We start from the raw sequence: 23311 nt of genomic DNA on the forward strand, positions 1-23311 counted from the left end.
TAACTCGGTCAATTAATCATCATATTTTTTTTAAGGTAATCTACCGTTTAAGGTAGGTTTTTGAATGGACACAACTACCAAAAAATATTTTATTACTCCTAACAAAACACAGAATCCATCATCCTACTCTATATCAGGTCCCTCTTCATCTCTGAGTACTTTCTTCCTCCCTTCATCCCGTCCAACATCCCTATCCTGTTCCTTCCCTTTCCTCTTTTGCCCAACATTCTCCCCTCTATTACAGTCTTCAACATCCCACTGCCGGTCAACACCCCCTTCATCCACTTTTCCTGCCTCCATAGGATTGCTCCCAACAAACCCCTCTCTTCGCCCACCATACCAAGTACTTCCTCATTTGTTTTCTTCTCTGTCCATTTCACCTTCTCCATTCTTCTCCAAACCCACATTTCAAAAGCCTCCAATCTACGTCTATCCTCCTGCTTCAATGACCACGTTTCCGCACCGTACATAGCTACGCTCCATATCAAAGTTTTTACGAGTCTTTTCTTAACATCCTTACTCAACGTCCCTGTCATCAACTCCCTCCTCCTTGTGAAAGCCTCTTTGCCTAGCGCAATTCTTCTCCTTACGTCCCTACTACTTTGACCGTGTTGGTCCAAAACACTACCGAGATACGTAAACTGTTCTACCTGCTCTAGTTTTTGCCCTCCTATTTTAATGTTAAGCTTGGCCTTTTTCTTTCTAGAATATTGCATAACCTTTGTTTTATTAATATTGATTCTCATCCCATACCTGTCGCACTGAATTTCCAATTCACTCAGCAATGCTTGCAGCCCCTTGGCTGACTGACAAACTAAAGCTCGGCCATCAGCAAACCTAACTGATTTTACGAATTCCCCGCCCACTTTCATTCCTACCTCGAGTTCTTCCCATGCCTCTTTGATCATTTCCTCTGTATGCAGGTTGAACAGCACCGGTGATAATGGGCAACCCTGCCTTACACCCCTTCCTAACACTGCCCATCCTGACTCCCCGTTTCCCACCCGCACCTGAGCAGTCTGAGACATGTACAGGTTGCGGATTAGCCTCCTTTCCCTCCAATCTATTCCTATTTTCTGCAATATACTCATTAGTTTTTCCCAATTTACTCTATCAAACGCTTTTTCGAAATCTACGAAACAGGCAAATACCTCCTGGTTGTGTTCTATGTTCCTCTCGATTAATAATCTCATTACTGCAATGGCATCACGCGTACCTCTCCCCTTCCTAAACCCAAACTGATCATCCCCTAAGTAATCATTTGCCCTACTCTCTATCCTTTTGTTTATGATCCTGAGAACAACTTTAGCTGCGTGGGATATCAAACTAATTGTCCTATAGTCTTCACATGACGTGGCCTTTACCTTTTTCGGAATAGGAACTAAAACTGATCTCACAAAGTCTTCCGGCCAGATTCCCTCCTCATAAATACTACGGATCAGCCCATATAGCCTCTTCCTCCCACATTTCCCTAAGCATTTTAAAAGTTCCGCGGGAATGTTATCTACCCCCACGGCCTTAATTAGTTTCATCCTTCTTAATGCCCTTTCTATCTCATTGTCTAGTATGCCTGGACCTAAGCTGTCTTCCTCTACGTCATTTTCTTTTTCAATGGCTAACTTTGTTGGTCTGAGTTCTTCACTATACAGTTCTTCTATATACTCCTTCCATCTCTCTTGGATCTTTCCTGCGTCAACTATTGCCTTACTCGCCTTATCTCTAACTGTTAGCATAGCTCTTCCTTTCTTACTTCCCGATAACGATTTAACTTTGCTGTACAGCGCACCGATTTCACCCTTCCTCTGCAGACTTTACATATCCTCACACTGCGTCTTCCACCATGCTTCTTTTGCTTTATTTGTTGCCCGCCTCAATTTATTGTTCAATTCTTTGTATTTCATTTTGCCTAATTCTGTATTTATATTCTTCCATTTTCGCTGCTCATCCATCTTTGTAATCATCTCATCCGTGATCCATGGTTTCCTAGTCCTTTTAGCGTTGACGGTTCCAATAGTGTCTTTTGCGGCTTTAGACTAACCTTTCTTGATCATTTCCCATTTTTCTTCGATAGTACTAAGCCCTTTACCATCCTCCATGATTTTCTCTACCGCCTGTTTGTATTCCTTCCTTTTCAACCCATTGAATGCTTCTACATTCCATTTTCTAACTCGCCGCCCCTGCCTTATCTTTTTGAAACGTACGCTACATTTCATAACAACTAAATTGTGGTCTGAGTCCGCATCCGCTCCCGGGAATCTGTGGGAATTTATCACACTGTTCCTAAACCTGTGTCTAACCAGGATATAATCTATCTGATATCTTCCTGAGTCACCTGGCATTTTCCATGTATACCTGCGTCTTTTGTGGTGTCTAAACCAAGTGTTGGTGATGACTAACCCCTGTCTCCTGCAGAACTCAACTGCTTTCTCCCCGCGGTCATTCCTCGTGCCTAAACCGTAGTCCCCCACCTCATCACCATCTCTTCCTTCGCCTACCGTTGCATTCCAATCCCCCATTACTATCAAATGTTTCCCTGCAGGAACACACGCGATCATGTCCTCTAACTGATCGTATATCCTATCGACCTCTTCTTCCTTATGGTTGCTCGGTGGCATGTATACCTGAATAATAACTAAGTTCGTCGGTTCTGCTTTAATCTCCAATAGTAGTATTCTATCCGTTACCTGCTCTATGTTGACTACGCTTCTTCCTACCTCTTCATTTAATACTATGGCAACCCCTCGTTGGCTCTCGTCCCCACCGCTGTATATTATTCTATACTTATCACTCCAGTAATCCCCGCTATCTTTCCATCTCACCTCGCATAGACCTAAAATATCTATATTTCCCCTTTCCATCTCTCGCTTAACATTCTCCAATTTCCCTGTCCTCATCATTGCCCTCACATTCCACGTTCCTATTCTAACTAATTTGGTCTTCTTCTCCTGCGTCTTCTGTCCTGCTGCTGCTGCTAGTTTTCCCTTGCAAGGGTTTCGTGGGATGACGACCGCGGAAGCCTTCACTCCCCCGCTGCCGGGCACGGCACACGGCCGATTGGGCCGAGCCCCGTGGTTGCCAGGACTCAAAATATCTCTATTGCCCGTCATATTTTTCTTGGGATTGATAATTGAGGTGGTTTCCCGTTGCCTTCCTCAATAGTGTTTTTAACGTGACACCATCACTTACTGGCCGCCCCACTGGGGTCAGACGCCATTGCAGCCGCCTCACTGAGGAACAGACGCTGCGTGGACTACCTTTCGTCTGGCTCCTAACCTTCGACCTATCTGGCATGGGTGACCCTACCAGGAGCAATAATTATTATTCCCGCCAGCACAGCTCTAGGGGTCATCGGAACGCACAAGCCCTTCCACCACGTCAAGGTTGTAGTCCGGGGAGGGTAATCATCATATAATAACAAAATAATAATATTTAGATTTTAACGCGGAAAAAAATACAAAAATCTATTTCCCCAGTTGCTGTTGACACATTAAATCCTCTATGTCACATTATCTTTGGCAATTCTTAAACTATTTTGAATCCAAAACAGAACAGTATTTCACTGTCTTATTCCAATAAATTAGTTACAAGTGTCATTACTCAGATATTAATAATTCCAAAGAAACTCTTTCAAGAGATCTACTCTACTTGGATATGATTAATCCCCTTTCTTTCCTGAAGGAGAGTCATTCCAGTCTCAATCGATTGCATTCAGCTTATTCGGTATAATTTCCAAGGTTTTCCTGGAGTATTCAAATGAATGGAAATGAATTCTTCTCTACTATTGGATAAGTTTATCTCGAAAACATTGGTTATATTCATGTAATGCCAAAGATGAAAAAAGAGGAAATATTAGTTAAATCACTAAGCAATTAATAGTAAATGTAAATAAGAATGGAAAACATTGAAAATATTTTTTTGAAAGTTATTCCGAATAGATTTTCCAAACCTATCAGTATAAAGTGTCCATTATTTTAATAAAATTTGAAAAGCCTAGTAAATCAGAAGCTTAAGTTTACAAATTTATTAAACTGTTAAGTACCAAGGTTGTGAAACGCTAAATGAAATAAGTACGTAAAAGTACAGAAGCACTTTAAGGATAATTTTCTTCTCTCTCGTTCAACATAATTTATTAAATGAAAGGCCTCTCTCATTGCATCCTTGAAGAAGTATTCTGTTCGCTTTTTCTTTTTATATACATTCCCGAAAATCATAAATATGATCTCTTTAAACCATTAATTGCCTCACTAGTTTTTGTCCCACATTGGTTATTTTTAGTAATAAAAATCATTCAATTGAATAAATCTCATTTTTTATCGTATCGCGCTATGTAGAAAAAAAAGCAGATCCAATGGCATAATTTGTCCCTTCAAGAAAAATTTCTACCAATGTGGTCAAGTTATTTTTTTTTCTCCATCTGTCATTGGCACATAAATTGAAGAAACGTAATAATACTCGGCATCGAGAAAAAAACACCGCAGAATCACCCAAACTGGATCGTAATTACCATCTTCAAAATTATTGAGTGATTCAACGGGATTTTTTGACACAACATTGTGTCTCACCTCTCTCGTACTGTTTTTATAAAAATACGTAGCTAAGATTCTCTCGTACTTATTACGTTCTTGTGACTTTTATTAGAATTTCGAAATTTCTTTAATATTTGAAGTTTTTTCGGGTTATGGAGTGAGTACAATAGATAGTGACCTCCTGAACTTAGCGATAAACATTGAAAACTTTAAACTCAGCTTAAGTCTTGGATACAAAACTCCCAAAAATAGTAGAAGATGAGCAGAATATTATTTACTGCACCCATGCTACCACGGCATAAAATCATGAGTATTTATGTAAAATTCATTACAATACTTCGTACAAAATTGCCCGAGCGGTTTTCGCACCTACTTTCACATACTACGTGTTTCGCATTCGCATCATCTGTTTCAGTCACAAGCAGTCATGTCGTCCTTTAAGGAAAGAGAAATATAATTAAATATAACAAGTTTTAATATTACACAGACCTCTTTGTTGATCTTCCTTTCTCTGCGTTGAGGTGCCTGGAACTCTGCGGTGTGTTGATTTATCCAGGCGTGGACGGAACATTTGCAGTGATGGTCCAACGCTGGACGTGCTGGAAAAAAAATAAATCCAGGAAAAGAGTTAAGCCAACGTCAATTTCCACCTAGCCTTTACATCACTACTTTAAATGAACCTAATTTATGCAAGCAAAATATATGTTACACCAATAAAAAATAAAATTTAATGACGAATACACTGACCTGCTAACTCGCAAGAAAACCTAGTCTCTTAGATAAAACCCTCCATCTTATTCTCTATCAGACTATGTCATATGAAGTTTCCGCAGTTGAAAGACTTTTGCTTACCTTTAGTTTTAAGAATCAGTATTAAGAATTTTATTGTTGATCTTCAGTTGAATAAGAATGGTAAATTCAAAGAACTAAAACAATGATTTCAACTTAAATCATGGAAGTCACGGTCCAATCGGGCCGCGATTCCGCTATGGCAAGTTTAATTTGCGATTTGAGTGAAGAAAAACAACAAATATTGAAATTATTAATGAATAAAACGAAACGTTGTTGAAATATTTACATAAATAGGAAGTACTGGCCAGCCTTTTATTCAAAATAAATTTAGACAAGAGGCTCATCCAGCCCTTCCGTCGGCGCTTTGCCAGCGATCATAATGCTCAATGCTCTGAGTGCTCCTTGCGAGCCATGGGAGTGATCACTTGTTGGTGCACGTATTTTTTGAGAACTCAATTGAAAAAGAAATTAAATAGAAATGAAATCGATCATCCGCGGGTCATGCACAGAAATTAGTCCAATGATGCAACTGCTATTAAAAATAATTCCTCTGTAAAAAGAATCTAACACTGATATAAATTTCTTATCTGTTCTAGCAATTTATTCAGGTACGTAACATCTTCACCTAAATACCCTTAAGGTAAAAGGTTTCGAGGACCACCAAGGGTACTGAAATAAATTCTGATTCCCTTCTGAAAACGGGATAAAAATTATTACCTAATGGACGCCACATGCTCACATGGGCCAAGAGAAGCAGCCAAATGACACTACTACCATGAACAATAATTATAGCTATCAACTTATTATTAACTGTGTTTATAACTACCACTTAGAAAAAAGAATTATTCCATCTTCATAATTTGTGTTTTTACACACAAAGATCCTCTATTGGAACTTGAGCTCAGTTAAATTTACGCGATATTCCGCATCAATACGAAAAATTTGTCGAGGGCTCATTTTCTAATACAACACTAAATAAAATACTATGATTCCAGAGGGAATGCCATGAGGTCATACATATTTGTAAAAAGCTAAGGACCAAGTGACTCAATTGTCATCCTTGGGCGTTTAGCGAGGAATGGTGATGTGTATCGATAGTTCGATATTGACAGCTTATTGCAATTACATTACTCTTATGACATTCATATATTTGTTATTGCGGTGGTTATTCCAATATATAATCGATATAAGGTAACTGAAAAAAATATTTCTTACAAATACAATCCCAGTAATGCTCAAAAGGAAAAAAAAATAAAATACCTATTAGTTGGGAGAGCAATTTATGGATATGATAAAATTCTCCAAACGACACCCTTTTAATATAGAAAAAAATAAAAAAATCTAGAAAAACATACTATATGTATTGCCACCAAACAATGTTATACAACAAGGGACGTCGGCTTGATGACTCGGGGACACACAATCACTTGAATTTTTCACGGAGGCAGAAGGAATTTCGTACATTCTCAAAACTCGGTGCGATGACCAGAAATTATCAGGGAGTAGCACTAATGCGTTATCACCATTGAATGCTTACGATATCCCACCATTTGGCAGGGTGGTGTTCGAAGGAAGTGTGAAATTCCTTGCCATGTACAGAGAAAGAGAGACGAGGTTGTCTGAAACTTTCGTATGAACCACGCGTGGTCCACATATCCGGAATCCGCTTGACCCTTGCGCGCGGGCAACTTTAATACTTCGGCGAGCAGCATTGCCCGCGGAAGATGCGAGATGAAGAGCTGTATACACTCCGGAGGAGGAAGGGGTGGGCGGGAGGAGGCGGGGGTGGATGGAATAAAAGAAGCCGGAGAGAGTAAGAGAGGCTGAGAGGAAGGCGTCAGGAGTTGGAGCCCTTTTCCTCCCCACGGTCCCCACCCCTTCCCCTTTTCAAAACCTTCTCAACAGGTGGCAGTGCGGTCGGTCGTGTGGGATATGGCCGGGAGGCCTTCTCACGGACAAGCGAATGACGGTGCGCGCTCCCCCACCCCCTGCCATCGTCCGTCTTCAAGACCGCTCACGCTGCGCGTGGAAAGGGTCGTGGGGTGAGGTGTGGCGGAATGGGGCGGGGGCGGTGGAAGGGTCACGTGTTGGGGAGAGAGTGAGGATGGCTTGGAGGAGGTGGGATAGCTTGGGACGTTTTCCCGGTCTTGTGACCCCTCTCGAAACTCCCCCCACCCCTGTAAAACCACCCGCCCGCCCCTTCCTCCAACCTCCCCCCACCCTCTCCCCCACCCTCGCCCCAACAATCCTGCCGGAAAAGGTCACGACCGCTGACGGAAGAAAATGCCTTTCCTACCGCCGCGGCTATTCATTAATATGAGGCGGGGTCCGACGCTGGGGAACGTGCGGGTGTGTGTGTGTGTGGATTGGGGTTCGACGCGGGGTGGGGACCGCGGGCCACCATCCGGAGACTTCGTAGTGTGACTGGCAGGGGATGCCAATACGCCGGTCGTATTCCAACCTTGCGCGCGTGCGCCTGTGTATCCACCTATATCAAAGGGGTGGAGAGAGGAGACCGAGGGATGGAAAAAGTGCAAGTCAGCGGCATTCCTGGATGGCAGGTCGGGTGACTATGGGGGGAGGGGGAGGTAGTGTGGAAGGAGGGTGGCGTTCGAGACTATCTCCGGGTGGAATCTGGGAGACGACGCGAGCGCCGCGGTGCGTGTGTGCGGTAACTACCCTCTCGCAATCTCATCGCGAGTTAACAAAAGACTCGGAGCCTACAAATTGTGATTGACTGACGCAAGGGGCCTGTGCATTTGGACCCTCCGACTATCCCATACCCTTTTTCAACCCCTTCCCCCCTTAACCATTCCCCTATCTAGACACGATCATGGCGTCCCACCCGAGGAGCGATTACGTCGATTTTACGGGGCGATGCTTCGATTCTGCTTGTACCCCGCTACCCCCCCCTTCCTCGGTCTATTCTACCACCCGGTGGGTGGACGTTCGCGGAAGGAGGTCAAGCTGGTCTCTCTAGATAATGCGTTCGTAGGGTCAATCTGGAAGGGAGAGTGAGGCGGATGAAGAAGATTAATTGGAGTTGACATTTCACATGGGCGAGGACCAGGGCGGATCTAGAAATTTCTCCTTATGGAGTGTTGAGAGAGTGCGTTCGTGGTTTTATATGGGTGGGGAAAATAAAACCTGGCGCTAGATATTCTTAAAGGAATCCGAGTTCCTTACAAGTTACGTACAAGAGAGATTATTAAAGCGTTTAATTCGGAGCAAAGTATTGCGAGATTATAGAAGCTATAGCTTTGATGAAAGATCCGCGTGCATGGGAAGTTATTTGTATAATTTCAATTTGTTTTAATATTAAATAAATTAATTAAATCATGGTGTATTACGCATAAATAGTTATTTCGAAGTGTAGATATTCTTTTATCATTTTACTTATTTTTATAATATAAAAATGTACTGCGAGTATCTACTGGAAATATAAGAAAATAAACTTAAGGGGTCTGTCTTTGGTTTCCTTATGTGGAAATTCTTTACCAAAAAAGAAATTATATGAACTTAACCACTTAAAATTCACCTCATTTGTGAGAAGTTTACAAAGTGTATTATCTTCCCCCCTACGAATAACCACTGGAGAATACGAAACAATGAGATTACTTTTACTTTAACTGGTATACGGTTCAACAAATGGCTTCAAGATATTCATGCAGGATCCAATTTCCCAAAAGCATGAAAACTACGTAATGAAGGATAGTACTACAGATATATTTTATATATTGTAACAGATAACGAAAATTAGGGAATTTGAGAGACAGGAAAAAAGTAAATGGTAGATATACTATATATCAAGAGGTAATTTGATGAAGAAGGTTAAGCGTAAGAGAGAATTCAAAAAGAAATAAAGGAGGATGGATGAAATAAGCATACATTTTGGAAAGCATTCAGTGGAATAGCAGATGAAGAAGAAAATATATATATATATATATATATATATATATATATATATATATATATATATATATATATTTATATTTATATATATATTTATATATATCTTAGTGGATGTTTATGATGAAGATAATGGAAATGAAATTGCAATCGGTAATAACTGCGCACACAGAAATGATTTACTTTGATGGAAGTTTAGAGGGATACGATATATACAGTTGCCTCTATTACCCTGGAATGTAATAGTTTAATATAACCATTCTAATATAATTACAGTAAAATAGATTTGCTAATTACTTATTCAAAATACAGGGAGAGGAATTATGTGTAGCATCAAGAAGGTGTTTTCAAGATATTTTTATATGAATGCAAAATGGTTGATCGATAAATAATTAGGTATATAAAGCGTTAATTAACTAAACGCTTTAGATACCTAATTTATTATCAATTTTTTTATTTTAGCCGCACTTGCTTAAAGAACTCTAAGTATCAAAAGTAATTTCAATGATATCTTTTAAGGTTTAAGTTATTTTTCTCCATAAGTTATTCCTGGTATTCTGGTATTTTGAATAAGTATTTTTTACATTATAAAGTTGTGCATCGAACAATATATATATATATATATATATATATATATATATATATATATATATGTATATATATATATATATATATATATACATATATATATACATATATATATACATATACATATATATACATATATACATATGTTTACATATATATATATATATATATATATATATATATACTATATAGATATGATGATATATAAACACTCACAAGAGCAATATAACATTTGGGCGGCACAATAGAACACAAATAAAAGGGGTAACACTTAGACTCTTAGACTTCAAGTAAGAGTTTTACTTGAAGAAGGCCTCGGAGAAGGCCAAAAGCTCAAACAATCTACAATGTGAGTGTCCTTTTAAGTGTTATCTATTTTATTTGTGTTTTATCGTTCCGTCCAAATGTTTTTATATATATATACACACACACAGATGTACAAATAAAAAGACGAGCCTACGTATATCATGCAACAATGGATGCGTTTTACTACATCATTGAAACTCGATTTTAAAGGGAAAAATACTGGAGTTAATTGTATGCAAGATGAACCTAAGATGATAGCGAGTAAGGTACTTGGATATGTTTTTATTTTGGAGTATTGTAAGTACGAGTAGGTTATGATTTAGGTTAAAACGTTTACTAAAACACATAAGAATCTCGTACTCACTGCGTTTCCGAAGGGTAAAATACTACCAACTGGTAGACGTATTTGAAACTAGCTTAGCACCTTGAATTTGGCCCTGGACATCACCCTCCGCTCTGTCCGGGGATCGAACTTGAACCACCGCGGGAGGGAAACATGCTGTACATAAACGCGGTATCTTCCTATTCCTCACTGGCCTTTGCAGAACACGATCGAACTGTTCATCCGGTTATTGATGTGCACGAGTTCTGTCCACTCACTCTCGTTTCTCCGTGATCCGGCAGAGACCAATTGATATCCCCGTCCACTCGGCGATGTCCCGTGGATCAAGGCGCGGCAGCGATGCAAGAGACGGGCCCCAGACCGCGACCACCGGCCCCTTTGCTTTGAAGTGCGGCCACATTCCTGCGCCATCGGAGTCCTTCCCTCTCCCTCACGGGGAAGGACGGCGTAGGTATGGGTCTTCAGCTGACAGTCGGATGGATGAAAATATGGTGGAAGGACGGGTCTGGCCAGAGACAAACACATTCCCCTAATCAGTAATGGTGCCCGAACTATTTTCTGGTCCGAAAGCCACGTCATAATTTCTTGCAGGAGCAACGATGGGTCGGGCTGGTGCTCTAAAGTGACGTTCATTAGACAAATGATTTATTCACTCATGGTGAATGTAATGAGTTGCAAAAATCATCCGCCCAAAGATGGGTTCAACGTATTAGTATGTATACATTAAATGATAAAAGGTTTCAACTTTATGGCAGCAGTGCATTTGTACGTATTTTGAGTGTGTACGTATGATGCTAGCAGTTAATTCGGCTGATTCGTGTCACAAAAGACTATCGCGGAATGAAATGGATGAAAAGATAAGTAGAAATTACTTTGTTTTATTTCAAAAATCATATTTAAGGCTCAGTACAAGTAACACGCAAATGATTGATATTCGTTAATGACCCTTGGGTTCTTTTTAAGAATTTATATAACTTTCTTTAAAATGTATTTTACTACTCCATTAACGCATCTTCAAAAAAGTTTTGCATGCTCTTAAAATACTCGTACCTTGCTGTAGCTTAAATTATGTGAAGTAAACTTTTTCCCGATTCTTTTGCTACGCTTATGCAATTATTTACCGATACCTTTTACCGCATGATTTCTTCTATTACGTGCGCTTTCGGAGATATGAGAGTAGTTCAAAATATTGATTGGGTGAAACGTTGTACAAATTTATTCATAACTAAATCACTGACGTACAATACAGGAACTAGGAATTAAACGATTTGAACGACTTCGAAATTTTGAAAGCAATGCTTTACACGACCCAAAAAAGTTTTGCCTCCGGAGAGATTTGAACTCTCGACCCCTGGTTTACAAGACCAGTGCTCTAACCCCTGAGCTACGGAGGCAGGTATAAGATAGCGCATTATTACATTTCAAAATATTTTGGTAGAGTTCAAATTTGATTCATCTATTTTCTAAATTTTCACAGATAAACGATCAACTCACATGTGTAGCATGGTATCACTAATCGGAGTAGACATCATTCGTTAGCTGTCAACTCTGAATGTCTCAATCGGTAATTTTTCTCTGCAATATGGTTAATAATATTACAATAAAATGGTTGCTTGTTGAAACATATTTGATATTTTATTTATTATTAAAAAATTGAGAATGCTAAGCATTATCTCGTACATTAGTAATGGAAGAAATCGACTTTAAGAATACGGATAAAAAAAGAAATTCTAGAAATATTACAGGAAGAGAGCTGATAGTTGAGAAATTTGAAGAACTAAGAATCGAGGATAAATAGAATAAAGAATACTATAATGTAGAGGGAAACGTTTTGTGAACGAAATATATGGAGAAGAATGGTTAGTTTTGCAAGTAATTGAGGGAGGTTGAAATAATGCAGGGCCTAAAGACAATTAATTGCCTTATGGATGAGGGCATTATAGACCAGGGGGAATCAAATAACTTTGCGATGTCACGGAAAAGAAATTTTAACGTCGAGTATTTTAATTCTCCCTTGTTCATAATAATTCCACAAAATATCAGCCTCAACCATTTATCAACGGTATCATGTAAACATATTTTATGTTATGTTTGTCTGGACTTAGAAGTACCGCGGTGTGTAGTTCTAGGGTCAATCAAATATCACTGATACACTCTCTGATAGTTATATATATATATATATATATATATATATATATATATAGTACATTACACAGTAACAAACAATATAGAAACAAAAAAGATCACTCACACGTTATTTCTTGATAATTTTGACGGAATTCTCTCGGAAGTCTTCATCGGAAGATAGAGAAGTAATGACACTTCAGTCATTACTTCTCTATCTTCCGATGAAGACGGAGTAGAATTTCATCTAAATTACCAAGAAATAACGTGTGAGTGATCTTTTTCTTGTGTTTCTATATTGTTTGTTACTGTGTAATGCACTATTCGGCACTTCCGTGTTACGTCTACGAAAGCATATATATATATATATATATATATATATACACTTGAAGAAGGCCTCTGAGAGGGCCGAAAGCTCGAACGTCCTTTTAAATGTTGCTATTTTAATGTTGCTGAGTGTCCTTTTAAATGTTTCTATTCTATTTTTGTTCTATTGTGTCGTCCCGTTATATATATATATATATATATATATATATATATATATATATATATGAAGTTGGAAAATCAGCAGAAATGCAACGGGCTCCGCTCCACCAATGCGTTCTCCACACATACTCTCCTGAAACAGCGACATGTATGCATCCGTTTGCAGTGCAGGAAGAATAAGAAAATTGATTGGGTTCACTCAGAGTAACGTTAGTTCACTGAGGATCGTGAGGCAAGTGACCGTGGGAGGGAAGAAGTACAATGGAAGGCCAAGGACGACTGAAAAGATCAAGTTATGGATGACATCAATCCAAGAAACTTTCACGGAATGAATGTTGGCGGGTAAGAGTTAATCTCCGGTGCAAACCAACTCAGCACATTCAAACAAACTTTCGAATTGATATTCCGTATTGCATCGATATTTTCTCCGGCGAAATTATTTCCCTTTAATTCCACTTGCGCTTTTTCTTTCCTTCGAGCCCCTCAATTAGAAATCGGTCTTAGCTTCTGGGTTTGATTTCTGTTGATACAGAATTTTTTCCTGAGAACTCTCATTTTAATTTAATATCTATGCGCTTCCATTTTATTTGTTTCAACAACAAGTATATTTTTTTCAAAAAATATTAAGCACTTTAAATTGTTCCTCATCAATGAAAAATTACACATTTACAATATAAATTGGGACTTGTTCAAAGAATAGCGATCATAAATGTTTTACTCGTGTAATTTATTGCACGAAAATGTAAGTTTTTTTATGTTAGCTAAATGTTCAATGTACACGTAGTTAGGATTCCGGTCGAGGTGAATGATTTTTACGTATTGAATATCCTTGCATTGAAGTTCGTACTGAAACTACGTTTTTGTAAAATAAACATTTCTTGTAAAATATTGCTATTTTTTTGGATAAAATCATGCCCATTTACACCAAATCGCACCTGACTATTTTCATTAATAGATTTATCTAATGGATTTCAGTTCATGAATTGGCGCGCGGTTGACGACAGGAATATTTTTCTCGCAGTTCATAGAATTCAAGCGAGTGGTGAAATGGAGAGGGTGAGAGACAAACTGACGGGCGAAAACTGACCGTAGCCTCCGAGGACTTCTCCCGAGGGACAGAACGGTAATGTGATGTAGGAGACATGGCTTCTGTCCGCGCAGAGAAGCCACTCGAAAATGGAGGGATGACGGCCGGAGAAAAAACTATTTCCTTTCTCTATCTCTCTCTCTCTAAATGAATGTCCTTCTCCCAACTCCGCCTACTACTTCACGAAAATTCCATCGTCCACTCAAGTGTGTGCGTGCGAGCTACCCCAGAGAGAGAGACCCTTTGGCGATTTTCTAAAACGTTACCAACTAGGAGAAAAGGGAAGCCTTTTGTGTGTGGGGGGGGGGAAGCCCTAAGATGCTCTCCCCCTTCTTTTAAACGAAGGAGGTGGGTGAGCATGGGGGAGAGGGTTTCGGTGGGTCGGCATGGGGTAAAGGAACCCCGGAGTGTGAAGCGAGGGGTTGGAGAGGGCCGCAAATGACGCGGAAGTGGCAGAACGGTGGGCCGACTTGGACGCGGGAGTAACGTGAAATATCTCGCGGAGTCGAGTGGAGCGGACGGAGGGTTCCCGACAGGTGGTTGGGGTTTATGGGCGAGTGACGGTTGGATCCCAGGAGTCTGTCGGAAAGGGGCGACCCTGAAACATATGTTCTCATGGGAGAGTATGGCCAAAGGAAGATACTTTGGTCTTTAATGTAACACAGTATTGGACACCCTTAAAAATCGACTACCGTGACAGGATTGTCAACTAATGACAATCAAATATGTTTCATTCACTTTGCAGGAGATGATGAAATGAGTATACTAAATGCGTTCACCAAATGAGCCGAGACCAAAAAAACCACGTCGTTTTCAGTCAAAAAAGAAGGCAATGCTGACGGTTTTCATGGATTACAACGGTGTAGTGCATCATGAATTTTTGCCAGAAGGCCAGACAGTAAACAAAGAGTATTATTTGGGCGTTATGAGACGTTTGTGTGAAGCAATTCGCCGAAAGAGACCAGAAATGTGGGCAGAAAACTCGTGGATTTTGCACCATGATAACGCACCGTCGCACAGTGCTACGTATCATTATTCGTAATTTTTTGACGAAAAATGCAACAAATACCATCCAACAGCCACCGAATTCACCTGATTTGGCTCCCTGTGACTTCTTTCGGTTCAATCGAGTTAAAAAACCATTACGGGGAACGCGTTTTAGCAGCCGAGAGGAAGTAATGGAAAAATCGCAGGAAGCACTGATGGACATACCGAAAACCGAATATAAAAAATGTTTCGAGGATTGGATCAAGCGCTGGCATAAGTGTGTTGCAGTCGATGGGGATTACTTTGAAGGGGACAATATAGATTTAGATGAATAAACTTGTATTTTTAATTTTATGAATAAATTCCGGGAAATTTTTGATCAAGGTAGTATATGAACCCGAAGATTATTTTTTTCTCCTCGCTACTTGAAAGTGATATATAAGTAACGAAGCTGACGGTAAGAATATATTTTATTGAATATAACTGAGGAAAGAATAAAATCTTTGGGCATTGCACGAAAATATCAATACGCTGGTTTCATCATGGTATTTGATTTTTCATGAAGATTTTTATTCTATCCTTGAGATAATATTTTATCAAGTTGAGCCTGAAACTGTGAATAATTTTAATACAAAATGTCTAACTAGGAAGGGATTGAGGGAGAATATGAGAAGTTCATTTCAAATTAGAAATTCATTTATCTCATCGTCTTACAAAAAGCAATCATTGACCAATATAGATTTACTCATGAACGTCTGATGTGCAGATTTGCCACATACATGCCCTGGCGCTGGGCTTAAATATACTGTGTAAACGAATATGGGAAATGATCAACAAAAAATAAAATAGTTAATAAATAAATACTTATCTAAAGAACAAAGAATGAAAACGCTCAGCATTAATTATGAAACTATTCCTCTACGGAGAAAAGTTTCAACTAACTCACAACATGAACAAAGTATATTTGGATAAAGCATCGTTTACATTTCTTCACTCAATCGCCAAAATCACTAATGAATGATTCTATTTTAATTGATTGAATAAACCATTGCACTCAACCACCTTGGTGTGAAAGGGAATTTTTATTGCAGGGAGTAAATAAGTGGGCACTATTATTTGTGTTTTCATTAAAGTCACGTAATTTATATCTACCACATCTCGATAAAATATGTTTATTCAAATATTACAGTAGAAAATACGAGAAAGATAACGACCATATTCGGCAAAGGGGCGCGAAACTCTACGGCATGTCTATCAAAAGATAGAACCGACTAAGTAGTTTTAGTCATTAAAATATGAAAATAAAATGGCCCAAATGTCCGTTTTTTTCCGTTTTCATTATCAATATTCCCAATTTTACCATAACCTGAGATTTGGGCTCAAAATATTCAATGCGCAGCAATTTAGCGTAGTAGGCACACCTTGAAAACTGAGCTATGCTAAATAAAATGACATTAATAGAATTAATTGTCGTACTGCACACCATTCATTTCCTCAGGGAAAATAACTAAAATTCTATAGCATTTTTAATTGTCGTATGATATCTTACGTAGTCTTCCTCCTTCGCATATGCATAAGATGAGACTTACCTTATATTACGAGTGTCCTCGATTAATGCGACTGTCAGCTTAGAGACGAAGGAAATTGGTGGCTGGAAGCGATGTGGCGAAAGAAATATATCGATAGGCATGTACAAATGGTCCACTAATGAAATCAGTCAGACGATCAGTCAACCCTCGCAAAGTCCTACCCACTCCATCGAACTCGTGCCCACACTCCCTACTCACCACGCGGGACAGGGAAAAGAAGAAAGGTGGAAGAGGGGACGCTGAGAGCGAAGGGAATATGTCCAGGATGAAAATCTCCTCTTTCTATGTGCATATCAATTATTACACGTTATAAAGGAGCTTCTACGGAGTTATAGTGGTTTAATGTCCAGTATATTGATTATAACAGATAACAACTAGGGACCGAATAGAATTGTTCAAATCCATGGTACGGATATCCTTGAGACATAATTATTAGCTAGAATCCCTATTAGCTGTTAACTTTAATCATTTAAGTAAATGTAATTAGTTTTAACTTTTTTCAAAAATATATTTTATCAGGATTCTCTTTTTTTCTACAATCATAATGGGTTATCAATCCAATTTAAGGTGGTCATCTAATATATCTTGTTAACTATCTTTTTACTCCTTTCATTATTATATTATTCTTTGCGCTGCCTTCCGCCAAGAAATTTCGATAGCAATAACAAAATAAATAATAAGAAAAGCAACAACCCGTGAAGTGCCATCGGGGTACGCTGTAAAAAATTGAGTGACGACGGAAACCCGGTATGTTTCCTCATCACAAATCCCTGGATCGATCTTTCGCCTCTGCGTGCACAGAACTCATGGAGAATGGTTAATGGAATAGATTCTCAATAACTACTTACAAGTACCTGAATTGTGAATAGTTGTGAATGCGTTTTTCGGTTAGCTGCACAAATTTTGCTACAATATTTGAAAACATTTATGTTAGTTTTGTTGTTTTTTCGAAATTGGGAACGAGAAATCTTGAGAGCATTACTAGATACATCGCATAAATAATAATGACAAGACATAACATCAAATTCACCAATTTTTTTACATTTTAATAGAGTCAATTTAAAATATTTGAAGATATTTTGAAAATTATTTTTATTTCCCTTGCTACTTGATAGTGGTGTATAAGTATCGAAGCTAATTGTTACAAATACATTATTAACTTTAAAGGTGTAAGTGGTTTATTAATTTTGGAAAAGCTTTTCGACACACACCTGAGCCCGTGAAATGCATCAAGTTCTACACTTTGTTAGAAACTTGTAATACATTTTAAAATATATCTATATGCTCATATTCAACTGTAATATATTATTTTGGAGAAAGATATTAAAAATCAAAACCATACTCATCAATTTTAAGGATGGTTAATGTTTGTCAGTAGAAGGTGGACTAAAACAATTACTAACGGCTATTGAAATCATACAGTCAACGTATGTGCACTGGTGTAATTTTGTTACATAGTTCCACTAAGGTTTTCAGATAGTTAGTTCCTTTGTCCAATTTACCGCTCTGCTTGATTTTTATCAACGGTGTCCAAATTTTGAATCTAAGCTTTTGTATGAATATTGTTTTAATTTTCGTACCCAAGGTAAATTATTTCATTTAAATTAAGACCAATTTCAAACTAAAGCAGAATCACTTATATTTAAGTTTATGAGCACCTTTGGATAGATACTTCCTAATGATTACTGATCCATATAAGTACAGGTACTCCATTACCTGTGTGTAATAGAGTACGAGTATAGCTGGAAATATAAGAATTAAGTGAAGTCTCTTTAGAGCTGTGGAAAATATTTAATCATTCTCCAAGGTTTTTCTACCAAAGGCTTTAATTTTGCCTCCATCATCCTTGCCTTCTCCTACTTACTGGTAATCATTATCTTCCCTGAGATGAGAATAGTCTTTCCCTGGCACTACTTGGAAAGGTATTAGGCCAAACTTTCAGAGGAGAAAGCGATTTTTCTTGTGACAACAGGAGACTTACTTCATCTATCAACACATCAGAAAATTTGACCTCAAGAATAAGGCAAGAGAAACGAAATGGCGGAAATGTGTAATTTAAAATCACCTATTACCTCACCCAAATTCGCCATCTTAACGGAAACACAGCTTAACATCCTTTTACAGGCGGCCAAGGAGCAACACCAATGGCTTTTGTTTTAATCCCGCGTAGCTCCATATGCTTGGATGGCGATTTCGATGGCGTCACATCAGAACTATTTCATGCCAGAAGTCCGCAGAAACCTTCGTCACCACGGCGTAGGAAAAAATTAAATCAATATTTTTTATGAAGACCTGGTTTTCATAATTTTAGCGTCAAAAAACTCAGAACACTACTTTCTAACGATTGCAGAATCCCACAAATAATGCACTGACATTTCACCGCCGTAGATATTATGAAAAAGATATCGAGTAACTCTTTTTCCTTCCAAGCGGCATGATGATCGCGAACAATGGCATCCCTCCCGAGATTTTTAAACAGGTCCCTTGCCGACGCATGATCGAGAGGGGGAGACGATGCGGGGAATCCGACTTGCGGAGGCTGAGTGGGGTTCACGCGGTCGGGGGGTGAAGGGGGGGGACAAGGTGGACCCCCCGTGGACCGAAGGCGACGGCCTCTCGGGAAGGGAGTGGCCGACTCCGGGAGTGGGTGGAACCCCGTCATTTTCCCCGGTCATTGTCGCACGCCGAGCGTTCGTTCACCATCCTGGGGACAAGGAGGGGGGGGGAGAGGGAGCGGGGCGGGGGTGGTGGCTGTTCCCGGGTAGGGCGGGAGGATATGTTGCTGTCGTCGGCGTGAAAAGTGCGGATAGGTAACAGGGGTGACTACTTGGAAAAGAGGGAAGATAGAGAGCGGGTAGGATTGGAATATTTATCGGCCCGGCGGGTACTTATCGCTCCGCCGGAAGGCGATCCAATCCCCGAGAGCGTTTAATGAGCAAGAATAGAGGAACCGCGTTTTTGCCCTATGACAAACGCTTAGTCTCACTCAGTAAAAAAGAATGTGGATGAGAAAGGTGATGCATATAGTGACCGAAACGTGTGTCTCTCTCTATTATTTTCCCTGCAAACCACCACTCGGGAGTCTGACAAGGGATGTTATGTCATCAGCACTTAAAGCAATTAGCAAATACCAGTGTTAGGATATTTTTTCCGTGTTGCTTTAATTTCCGTACGTTATATTTTTTACTTCCGCATGCTACTAGGAAAAAATATGCCTTTTATCGAACTCTTAGGAAGCCAAATTTCCATAACTTCTACATGTGATCTGGCGTACGTGTACCAACTTTACTGTGAAACAATTTTCATATCTTGAGTGTCGGTGTTGCGATCACATTTATAGTACGTGTTATTTTGATGCTCAGTTGTGCATATAATACAAGTTTTCAGGCTCTCCAGTCATAATGTGACGACGTTTTTTGTTCATTATGAATTTTCACTAAACCGCCAGATTTTCTTTTTTCTTTGATTTAGAAGTCGCTATCATGTCTCCAGAATTTGTACTATACCTTGAATTGAAGTCTCGTATGTATAAACATGTTTCTAAATTACCATCAAATGTTTTTTTTCTTTTGCTTCCTTCCCTTGAGTTAAATAATTGATCAGTCGGAATTTGTGAAAGAAACATGCTCATAACTAAAGATTTACATGTATGAGACGCCTGAGAACATTTGCGGGCTTTACAACTATTACCGGGATAACGCACGGGAAGTTTTTTAATATTTTACTCAGTCAAGGTGCACTTATTCACTATCCGTCCTCTGCTGATTGTTCTTATTGATTCATCACCATATCTGGGGGGGAAGAGGGTTCATCTCCTTTCATTTTGAACAAGTCAGTGAAAAATTCAGCTTTCGTCGACTTAAATGCAAAATAAGGTAAATTAACACGATGATGATTTCTTGGAGGGTTGTCAAAGAGTCTTCAATGGCCCATACTTAGCCCAATCTCTCTTCATCAATGACATTTGAACATTTCTATCTTCGGCTAACGAAAGCAATCAAAGGGGAAAGAGCCATAAGAGGTTGTAGAGTTCAAGCACTTCAGCATCTTCAGAAATAATCTACATGATTCCTGAAAATGCTACGGATCTGTGAAACAAGTTAATGAATAAATGTATTTAATATGGAAAGTAAAGCCTGCGCATAGTGTTGCTTTCCTATCATCAAGAAGGAGACCATTGAAGCAATCGATACAAGCACTACTGAAAGAACTATTTTACGCCATGTACCACGTCTTAAAGATGAGTAAAAGTGTAATCAATAAATAAAATTAACATACTTGTTTACATAACACGCAAATTATGTTTTGACACAGATAATGGAGTGAAGGAGATATTAGATAAATAAATCAAATTAAACACCTTGAAGGAAGCAGAAGGGGGTTTCCAGTTATTCGTTTCAATTTGCCCACAGATATATCGTGATTATTCCGGCGTGAAGATATATTTATTAAAACTCTATTGCCTAAAAAACCATTACTCTTTGCATAGAATTTTAACAACGCACTGAATATGTACACCATCTCAAATTCTATGCTTATTGACCATTAACGGTTTGTCGATATTTCGTAAGTAAGTCGTCGTTAACTATTCAGTCTTTAGCATAAAGACTACTGCTCAGCTAACGTGAAGCAGATACGAACTTGAATAGACCTTCCTCGTTGGCTGGTATCCCAGCAACCCTTTCCTGACGCTCCCGTGAAATACTCAACCACAATGTGAGGATGTAGACGTTTCATTCCACCACTCTGATTGAGATCGTTCAGGGGAGAGGAATGAAGGTCTCGGAAGACGGGGGAGGTTGATGGGGTCGCAGGAAGGCGGCGGAAGGAGTTAATTCGTCATCCGCGGCGGGGGATGGGGAGAAGAGAATGGGCAAGGGCACCGGCGGAAGGGAAGGAGGGGGATTAGAATAATGAACGACGGGTGATTGATACGGAGCCGAGAGGGATGAAAAGGGGGTGGTTGAGGCAACGGAGAAACGGAAATGGGAAAGAGACGAACAACAATGACGCCCAGTTAGTCAAACCCGATGCCTCATATTTCCCCGAGAGCTTCGGTTGTTACGGCCTCATTTGCAGCCGCGTCCACTTATGAGCCACGATGAGGACCAATGACAGTGAGCGTGAGCCGTCGTTATGAGCGTTTGAGAATACGTAAGGCGTGGGGAGTATAGGATTGCGTGTAAAGGAGCGGTGCGAGGCTAGGGAACGGAGATTGGTCAGGTATACGATCACGACCCCATTCAAATGAGAGAGAGGGAGTGGGAGATAGATGAGGGGCTCGTGATTTGATGTATAACGTACCAATTTTTTGAACAAATTTATCTGGAAGCATACAAAATTTCATGTTCTCTAGCTCCTCGATTTAGAACCGGTGCAACAGGGCATACATCCGACCGATTTTGTTAATTCCACGGATGAGTTCAAGGTGAAGAAAAGCCAAAAAAAGTCAATTCTTTTCAGTACACAGTTTGTAAATGCAGAATATTCTATCGGATTCCAAGAAAAACAAATTTACACGCAAGGTAGCAAGGAGGATGGTGACTTGGCAGCCATGAAGTCACGAATTCTAGAACAATCTCGCGTATATATGGTATTTTTCTTTGAGTAATTACGTACGTAGGTGTTGTGATGTTACTGTGATCTTTTCAGGACATAAAACTAAAATTAAAATCGTATTGGAAATTGCTCATACTCATTTCGAAAAGTAAAATTATACTCATTGAGCTATCTTTAACATTAAAGCAAAATAATTTAATAAAACCTTGAAATTTTACTTTTAAGCTGTGTGAAGATTGAGTATACAGGTATGCGTCTCAATTTTCAGAAAAGAAATACTTCGTTATTCCACATATATTTTATTAAACACGACCCAGGATTTCGACTTACAAAGTCATCATCAGGTATTGCGCTTCAATTTACTGGGCAAGATGAATAAACCATTACTTTAGATATGACAATTTATAGCGAGAACGTTTTTCTTGAAATTATGAGCCTAGATATGGGTAACTACGTCAATACTAATCGAACTCGATAAGTTCTGTTTTATTTTTCAAAATGAAGAAGCCATACATAGTCATGAAAATCCACAGTCAAGGAACAGAAGAAAGGCGGATGATATTTTCTACTTTTTAGAAAATGTTTACTGGTTAAAAATTATAATCACTGAAAATTAAATTTTCATACTTCAATTGTTCAACCTTTGTCCATGATAATGGTACCCAGTTCTAAACCATAATTGGTTGAATAAAGGACGCATGAAAATTTATCGAGTGATTTTAATTTATTTTAACAAAGATAATGAGCGGATTTAAAAGAAAAGTGAACAGTTTTCTAGAAATATTGATATTCAGAAAGAGTAGCTCCGTCGGGACTAATCAAACGGCGTCGTCTTTCGATTTATCACTAGTTTAATTACTTTATTATAAGCTGGGCGAGCGAATATGAAAGCAGGAGACGGGCGACCTTGTGGTCCCGAATCCACTCCAATGAAAACCAACATATTTCCATCTCTCCCACTCCCCCATCGATTCTCCTTCTTCCCCACCCTCTCCCGCATCCACCCACACCCCGA

At 39.1% G+C, this 23311-nt stretch overlaps 1 non-coding gene across 1 annotated transcript; it reads right to left on the minus strand.

Annotated features, from left to right (window-relative positions):
- Window positions 1-11785: 11785 nt before the first annotated feature.
- On the minus strand, window positions 11786-11858 carry TRNAT-UGU (transfer RNA threonine (anticodon UGU)). The gene has a single exon. It is a non-coding gene; the product is annotated as a tRNA-Thr (tRNA).
- Between the last annotated feature and the right edge of the window lie 11453 nt (window positions 11859-23311).

The sequence above is a fragment of the Hetaerina americana genome, unplaced genomic scaffold (assembly GCF_022747635.1).
Source record: "Hetaerina americana unplaced genomic scaffold, ioHetAmer1.1.p SCAF_7, whole genome shotgun sequence".
In the NCBI taxonomy this organism is placed as follows: Eukaryota; Metazoa; Arthropoda; class Insecta; order Odonata; family Calopterygidae; genus Hetaerina; species Hetaerina americana.